This window comes from Bos indicus, chromosome 4 (genome assembly GCF_029378745.1).
Source record: "Bos indicus isolate NIAB-ARS_2022 breed Sahiwal x Tharparkar chromosome 4, NIAB-ARS_B.indTharparkar_mat_pri_1.0, whole genome shotgun sequence".
NCBI classification, from domain to species: Eukaryota; Metazoa; Chordata; class Mammalia; order Artiodactyla; family Bovidae; genus Bos; species Bos indicus.
The window spans coordinates 115,181,520-115,190,389 of record NC_091763.1 but is presented as its reverse complement, the minus strand read 5'-3'; the positions used below and the strand labels follow the sequence as shown (position 1 = coordinate 115,190,389).

The following is an 8,870-nucleotide window of genomic DNA, read 5'->3' as shown; positions in this document are numbered from 1 at the left end:
AGAGCCTTTTCCAACACCACAGTTCAAAAGCATCAATTCTTCCGTGCTCAGCTTTCTTTATAGTCCAACTCTCACATCCATACATGACCACTGAAAAAACCATAGCCTTGACTAGATGGACCTTTGTTGACAAAGTAATGTCTCTGCTTTTTAATATGCTGTCTAGGTTGGTCATAACTTTCTTTCCAAGGAGCAAGCGTCTTTTATTTTTTTATTTATTTTTTTTTTGCGTCTTTTAATTTCATAGCTGCAATCACCATCTGCAATGATTTTGGAGCCCAAGAAAATAAAGTCTGACAGTGTTTCCACTGTTTCCGCATCTATTTGCCATGAAGTGATGGGACTGGATGCCATGATCTTAGTTTTCTTTTTTTTTAAAAAAAAAAAAAAACCTTTTATTTTGTATTGGGGTATAGCATATTAACAGACAATATTGTGATAGTTTCAGGTGAACAGCAAAGGGACTCAGCCATACATATACATATATTCATTCTCCCCCCAAACCCCTCTCCCATCCAGACTGCCATGAGACATTGAGCAGAGTTCCATGTGCTATACAGTAGGTCCTTGTTGGTTATCCTTTTTTTTTCTTTTTTTTTTTTTTTTTTAACATTTATTTATTTTAATTGGAGGCTAATTACTTTACAATATTGTAGTGGTTTTGCCATACATTGACATGAATCCACCACGGGTGTGTTCCCCATCCTGAACCCCCCTCCCACCTCCCTCCCCATCCCATCCTTCTGGGTCGTCCCAATGCACCAGCCCCAAGCAACCTGTCTCGTGCATCGAACCTGGACTGGCGATCCATTTCACATATGATAATATACATGTTTCAATGCCGTTCTCCCAAATCATCCCACCCTCTCCCTCTCCCACAGAGTCCAAAAAACTGTTCTACACATCTGTGTCTCTTTTGCTGTCTCGCATACAGGGTTATGATCTTAGTTTTCTGAATGTTGAGCTTTAAGCCAACCTTTTCACTCTCCTCTTTCACTTTCATCAAGAGGCTTTTTAGTTCTTCTTCACTTTCTGCCATAAGGGTGGTGTCATCTGCATATCTGAGGTTATCGATATTTCTCCCAGCAATCTTGATTCCAGCTTGTGCTTCTTCTAGCCCAGCGTTTCTCACGATGTACTCTGCATATAAGTTAAATAAGCAGGGTGGCAATATAGATTATTACAAAATATTGAGTATAGTTCCCTGGGATATACAGTAGGTTCTTGTTACTTACCTATTTTATATATAGTAATTTATGTCTATTAATCCCAAACTCCTAATTTACCCGTCCTTCAATTTCCGCTTTGGTAACCAGTCCATCCTAAAGGAGATCAGTCCTGGGTGTTCATTGGAAGGACTGATGCTGAAGCTGAAACTCCAATATTTTGGCCACCTCATGTGAAGGGTCAGAGAAGGTAATGGCACCCCACTCCAGTACTCCTACCTGGAAAATCCCATGGACGGAGGAGCCTGGAAGGCTGCAATCCATGGGGTCGCTGAGGGTCGGACATGACTGAGCGACTTCACTTTCACTTTTCACTTTTGACTTTCATGCATTGGAGAAGGAAATGGCAACCCACTCCAGTGTTCTTGCCTGGAGAATCCCAGGGACAGGGGAGCCTGGTGGGTTGCCATCTATGGGGTCACACAGAGTCGGACACGACTGAAGTGACTTAGCAGTAGCAGCATGTGAAGGGTTAACTCATTGGAAAAGGCCCTGATGCTGGGAGGGATTGGGGGCAGGAGGAGGAGGGGACAACAGAGGATGAGATGGCTGGATGGCATCACCGACTCAATGGACGTGAGTCTGAGTGAACTCCGGGAGTTGGTGATGGACAGGGAGGCCTGGCGTGCTGCGATTCAATGGGTCGCAAAGAGTTGGACACAACTGAGCTACTGAACTGAACTGAACTGAACCATAAGTTTGTTTTCTAGCTCTGTGGTGGATTTATTTCTATTTTGTATATAAATTTATTTGTATCCTTTTTTTTATTCCACTTGTAAGCAGTGTTATGCACTACTTGTCTGTGTCTGGCTTATTTCACTTAGTATGAGAATCTCTAGGCCCACCCATGTTGCTGCAGATGGCGTTGTCTCATTCTTTTTAATAGCCGAGTTATACTTCATTGTATATGTCTCCTACATCTTCTTTACATTCAGCTGTTGATGGATATTTAGGTTGCTTCCAGCAGGTATTTATTTGACTTTGAAATTTTAAGGGAACGATTAGGCTGTTTAGACTCTGGATCCCTCCTGCCTGGGTGTGAATCTCAACTTTACCCCTTACAAGCTGTGTGAGCTTGGTCAAGTTCCTTCACTCTCTCTCCCTTCATTTCCTCATCTGTAAAATTGGAGCAACTACAGAATCTTTCTGAGTGGGTGGTTGCTAAGATTAAATTAGGTAGTAAAAGAAAAATTATTTAAGACATTACTTGCCACACAGTAATGACAATTTATCATCATCATTAGGACAATGTCCTCCCCAAAAAGAAAACAAAATTTTACACACACAAATATTTGCCTCTGTCCTGAATTCCACCTAAAACTGTAATCTATATGTTTATTAGACACACAGTTATACACTGGTTACCTTCAACTTTGATAACATCCTCTCATATATATTTTAAATATCTTTCCTTTTTATTTTGCCTTAAGTATAGATATGAAGTTATCCAAAGTAGGGACAAGAAGAAAATCTTCAAAATTCCTGATGACCCTCTGTATTTTTTTTTTAATTATTATATGTACTTGGTAACAAGAATTTTTGCTTTGGTTTGAAATTTTTAATTCAAGATAACATAAATTCACCCATTCTTTTTTTATAATTTATTTACTTTTTAATTGAAGGATAACTGCTTTACAGAATTGTGTTGGTTTCTGCCAAGCATCAACATGAGTCAGCCGTGGTCCACCCATTATTATTGTAGGCGATTCAAACCAACACAAGCCTACAGAAAAAAAAAAAAAGGCTGTCCCTTCTGTTCCTCCCCTTTGCCCTATCCCCACCCCAGAGGTAGTAGCATCCTTACCGAGGGTGACTTGCCATCCACTTTCTGTGTCCCCACATGTAGAGTTTAGCTTTTTTCCTATACACAAAATTATCTGCATACTGATCTTTCAACTTGCTTTTTCCACTTAATATATCATAAACCGCCTTTCATATCAGGACCTGATGGGCTGATAGATACTACTGCTCTAACTAAACCCTTTGATTCATAGACGTCTGTTTCCAATTGTTGTTATTGTAAGCAAATGCTGCAGTGAACATTCTTGTACATGGCTATGTACATGTGCATCACTATGATTTACATCGTACTTATCTGCAGGCTCCTTACTACTAAAAAGGCTTTTTTATAGCTAAAAATTATTTTCTAAGTTGAATCCAAATCTAAAAGATGCCAGTTGTGATCTTAGATAACAAGTTGGGGGAAATCAATTGAATGTCAGGAAATTCATAAGTGAATTAAGCGGAAATGCTAATCCAGAGAGGGTAAACCAGATGGGGCTGTGTAATGCGGGATCCAAAGGTTTCTGGAGACACTTACGTTTGAATCAGAAGATGCAGCATGAGCTTTCTTGGCAGCAGAAATTGAAAGCAAAGTGATATTAAATTGATTTTCCCCCCCAAACAACTACTCCCACCAAATCATCCTTCATCATTCTATTTTTAAGTAGCAACAAGAATGTTGTACACATTTCCCATAAGCGAATGTTATTTAATGAAGTTTTTATTCATGCACGTGCGTGTGTGCTAAGTCGCTTCCCAACTCTGTGGGACCCCATGGACTGTAGCCCACCAGGCTCCTCTGTCCATGGGGATTCTCCAGGCAAGAATACTGGAGTGGGTTGCCATACCCTCCTCCAGGGGAATCTTCCCAACCCAGGGATCGAACCAACTGTCTCATAGGTTTCCTACCTTGGCAGGTGGGTTCTTTACCAGTCGTGCCACCTGGGAGTCCTTATTTATGCACATTTTCCTTTTGAATAAATAGTTTCATACTTTTCCTCTCTCTTCATTGCTAATGTTACTAGAAGTGTGATGAGAACCTTGCCCTGTCCTCCACACTGGCCAGATTAGAAAAAGGGATGAAATCAGCCACACATGTTACTCCCCACAGGAAGATACACGCCCATTAAAAGTCTATCCAAAAACAAAAAACAAAAAAAGTCTATCCAAAGGCATATAGAAGAGAGCCAGTCAAACAGGGCCCTTCCACTCCCAAACTCTATACAGAGATGTTTGGTAGAGACATCGCCCTAATGGGAACTCCTTCCAAGAGTGAGTAAGGCCAGGGCGTGAACCAAAGGCAGCACTCTGAGGATGCACAATAAATCCTGGAAGGATGACTGGTGATGGTGTCGGGGAGGGGCAAGGAGGGAAACTCGAGAGAAATCCAGTTAACAGTAAACGGGATTTTAATGCAAAGGAGGGACTACTGCCTTCCTTCACTGTTACACTTTTTCTACGGTTAAATCACCTGTCACTTGGTTCTCCTTACCATCCTCCCCACAGTGACTGCCTCTGCTCATGCCTAGAGGTCCCCAGGTGACATCCGTGCCCCGGGACCTGCTCCACCCCTTTCAAATCACACAGTTAGGCATCCAGTCACCACTGCCTCCTGTTCTCAGGGTCTTCCCTTCCTTAAGACTGTGGCCCTCGCAGTGGCCAACCTCAGGCACCTCCAAGCCAAGCTCACCCAGTGCGATCACAGCTGGACGCCTTCAGTGTCTCTCCTGTCTGAAGTCTGGGTCTTTGCTGGGCACCTGCAGCAAACTCCTCTGTGTCAAAATCTTGTTGTTCAGTCTCTCAGTGGTCCAACTCTTTGCGACCCCGTGGACTGCAGCGCACCAGGCCTCCCTGTCCATCACCAACTCCCAGAGTTTACCCAAACTCATGTCCATTGAGTCGGTGATGCCATCCAACCATCTCATCCTCTTGTCCCCTTCTCCTCCTGCCCTCAATCTTTCCCAGCATCAGGGTCTTTTCAAATGAGTCAGCTCTTCGCATCAGGTGGCCAAAGTACTGGAGCTTCAGCTTCAACATCAGTCCTTCCAATGAACACCCAGGATTGATATCCTTTAGGATGGACTGGTTGGATCTCCTTGCAGTCCAAGGGACTCTCAAGAGTCTTCTCCAACACCACAGTTCAAAAGCATCAATTCTTCGGTACTCAGCTTTCTTTATAGTCCAACCCTCACATGACTACTGGAAAAACCATAGCCTTGACTAGACGGACCTTTGTTGACAAAGCAATGTCTCTGCTTTTTAATATGCTGTCTAGGTTGGTCATAGCTTTCGTTCCAAGGAGTAAATGTCTTTTAATTTCAGGGCTGCAGTCACCATCTGCAGTGATTTTTTGGAGCCCAAAGAAATAAAGTCTGCCACTGTTTCCACTGTTTCTCCATCTATTTGCCATGAAGTGATGGGACCGGATGCCATGATCTTAGTTTTTTGAAAGTCACTCAGTCGTGTCCGACTCTTTGCAACCCCATGGACTGTATAGTTCCTGGGATTCTCCAGACCAGAATACTGAAGTGGGTAGCCTTTCCCTTCTCCAGGAGATCTTTCCAATCCAGGTGTCCTGCATTGCAGGCGGATTCTTTACCAGCTGAGCCACAGGGAAGCCCAAGAATACTGGAGTGGGTAGCCTATCCCTTCTCCAGGGGGTCTTCTCAACCCAGGAATCAAACCGGGGACTCTGCATTGCAGGCAGATTCTTTACCAGCTGAGCTACAAGGGAAGCCCATCTCCCTGAGTTTGCTCAAACTCAGTGACACCATCCAACCATCTCATCCTCTGTCACCCCCTTCTCCTCCTGCCCTCAATCTTTCCCTGAATCAGAGTTGGAGTCTTAGTTAAGTGTAAACTCAGTGTTACTAAACCATGGCTCCTTTTCCTTGTCCCCCTTATTACGATAAGGACACTCACCTGAGGCAAACGCTGTGCCTGGGGTCGTGCTGGGGGTGTACTGCTCACCCCAGCAGCCTGCACGAGCAAACCGGTACAGGGTTAAGTGTTCTGCAAGCAGAGGGTATCATCCTAGTAGCCAGAAATCAGCCATGGCGTGTGGGGTTTACACCTCAGAAATCATCAAAGAGGGCTCCCTTGGTTGCTCAGTGGATAAAAATCCCAAGTGCCAATGCGGGGGATATGGATTTAACCCCTGGTCTGGGAAGATCCCATAGGCTGCAGAGCAACTAAGCCCATGCACCACAGCTACTGAGCCTGTGCTCGAAAGCCCAGAAGCCACAACTCCTGAAGCCCGAGCCCCTAGAGCCCGTGATCTGCAACAGGAGAAGCCACCGCAACGAGGAGGCCACGCACCACAACGGGAGAGCAGCCTCACTCGCCACGGTCACAGAAAAGCCTGCGCAGATACAGAGGCCCAACACAGCCAGAATAAACAAACAAAACTTTTAAAATAAAAAGAGCAAAGGAAGCCTTAAAAAAAGAAAAACAAAATCAAAGACTACAAATCAGAAAGAAAAAAAAATGCATTCCAGGGAGTTCCCTCACAATCCAGTCATCAGGACTTTCACTGCCCTGGTCAGCGAACTAAGATGCCACAAGTCTCATGGGGTGGCAAAAAAGAAAAGAAAAGAAAGCATTCCAGAGAGCTATTTATTTAAAATTATCAGCAGATCACAGGTTATGTCTACGTCACTGAGACGACTCTCTGAACTCGCTTCTCACTGATAACTGCAGTGACCCTGGAAACGCATATGGGCCCTGGGGGAGTCGGCAATCCTTTTGAGGCTGTATTTTCAAAGAGCCAACCTGCTTTGGGTGAAATCAGCTAGAAGCAAGTGAGGAGGGGTGGGCTCTGGAGGGAGGTGCTGTAAAGCTCTGGAAGATTCTTGGCTGACTCTCGCACCTGCCCACAGAGCTCTCCTTTCGCACAGGTGACCAGGATCTTCACCTCATGCCAGGCTACGAACCCGCAGAAGGAACGCGGTGTGCTTCCAAGCTAATTAGGAAGGCAGAAGCGGGGGCAGGCTCCAAACCAGCCCGTCCGGTTTCAGTTAACCCCACAGGCCGGGACAGAAGCCCTGGGCCTCCTAAACTGATACCTCACATGGTTTTGATGTTTCTGTTTCTGCTTCATTGAAAAAAATTTTTTTAATTTATTACCTTGAGTGTATCAGGTCTGAGCTGTGTCATGTGGGATCTTTCGTTGTCGTGCACGGACTCTCCAGTCGTGGCGTGGGGTCAGCAGTTGAAGCCTGCCTGCTCAGTAGCTCTGCGGCACGTGGGATCGCCGTTCCCCGACCAGGGATCAGAACCTCCACTGCTGCATTGGAAGGTGAATTCTCAACCACTGCACCACCAGGGAAGGACCTGGAGACATTTTTTTTAGTTGTTTTAGGCAGGGAGAACAAGAAACAAAGAAACTGCAGTGGGGACAGAGTGCCAGCTGGACGAGAATGAGGCATAAATGTTTTGGCTGCCTGTTCCGAATTTCTGGGCTTTCCTGGTGGCTCAGCTGGTAAAGAATCCTCCTGCAATGCGGGAGCCCTGGGTTTGATCCCTGGGTTGGGAAAATCCCCTGGAAAAGGGAAAGGCTACCCACTCCAGTCTTCTGGCCTGGAAAATTCCATGGACTGTATAGTCCATGGGGTCGCAAATAGACACGACTGAGTGACTTTTGCTTTCTGAACTTCTATCTCTTGTACACATGCTTTTTTTTTTAATGTTTATTTATTTTTAATTGATTGATGATTGCTTTACAATATTGGTTTGATTTCTGTCATACATCAACATGAATGAACCATAGGTATACATGTGTTCCCTCCCTCTTGAAGCTCAGGGAATTCAAACTAGGGCTCTGTAATAACCTAAAGGGGTGGGATTGGAGGGGCGGGGTAGGGGTGCACGGGGAGGGAGACTCAGGAGGGTCAGCACACACTTTTAAGAGCAGCTGAATGGAGGATGGTAGGGATATAGGCTCAGCTTCCGGCCTGGGTTGGACCCCACTCCGCCCCCTGGGGCGGGCTTCTTACTCCCCGTCTGCCTCAATTTCCTTATCTGTAAAATGGAGACGATAATAACACCTGATTTCACAGCCTCACTGTGAAGATTAGAGAACCAATCCCACAAAAGGCTGGCTGCAGAGGCGCACAAGGGCAGTGATACGAGGCCCCTGGCTGTAAACGGCCTCCACACTCAGGGTGAATGCTCTGGGTCATCTTTTTGAAATTCTTAGTAATTTCATCTTCACAATTTCTTTTTAATTAAAAAAAAAGTTTCTGGTGGCCAGGCTGCACGACTTGTACTTAGTTCCCTGACGAGGGATTGAACCTAGACCGTTGGCATTGAAAGCTCAAAGTCCTCACCACTGGACCGCCAGGGAGTTCCCACAGGGCTGGAATTTCTGTTTTGTCAGTGAAGTCTCACGGGACAGGAACAAGGCCAGGGCTGCCCTCCGTGGTGGTTGCAGCCGGCCTGTCTTCCTAGGGAAGGCTCCCAAGCCCCTGCCCCAGTGCCCCCCAGCAGCCAGGGTGTGTGCCCCACCATGTCTGGGACCAGGGCCCACTCCTGACCCAGGTGCCCAGCGTGTCCAGGCGCCAAGGCTGCGAAGCCCTGGGGGGTCACCTGTCTGCCAGGGATTGGGTATAGCTGCCCTGTCCCCAGCCAGGGCGGTGCTTTGGTTTGGCAGCTGCTGGAAGGGGATTCAGCTGCTGGGAGAAGTGGACGTGGACACTAACAGTCAGGACAGGGCTCCTGGGCACTGGAGGGTCTACCCCGCCTCAGGAGAACGATCTTAGATAGAAAACGGAAATCAGCAGGACAGGCTGAGCACACAAGAAAGCAACCACGCTCAGTGTGTCAGTGCCTTTCACGGCGCTTTCCCTGCTGGTTGAGCAAGGG

At 46.0% G+C, this 8,870-nt stretch overlaps 1 long non-coding RNA gene across 2 annotated transcripts in view; it reads right to left on the bottom strand.

Annotated features, from left to right (window-relative positions):
• Positions 1-362: 362 nt before the first annotated feature.
• The window catches only part of LOC139182810 (uncharacterized), a 43,617-nt gene continuing 35,109 nt past the window's right edge, over positions 363-8,870 (bottom strand). Inside the window, exons 4-5 of one of the 2 annotated variants that reach the window (XR_011566382.1) lie at positions 7,134-7,340; positions 363-1,140 (exon numbers count right to left, since the gene is read on the bottom strand). This is a non-coding gene — a long non-coding RNA (uncharacterized lncRNA). Of the gene's footprint in view, positions 1,141-5,930; positions 7,087-7,133; positions 7,341-8,870 lie in introns of those variants that run through there. The other variant, XR_011566381.1, reaches the window with a different exon arrangement.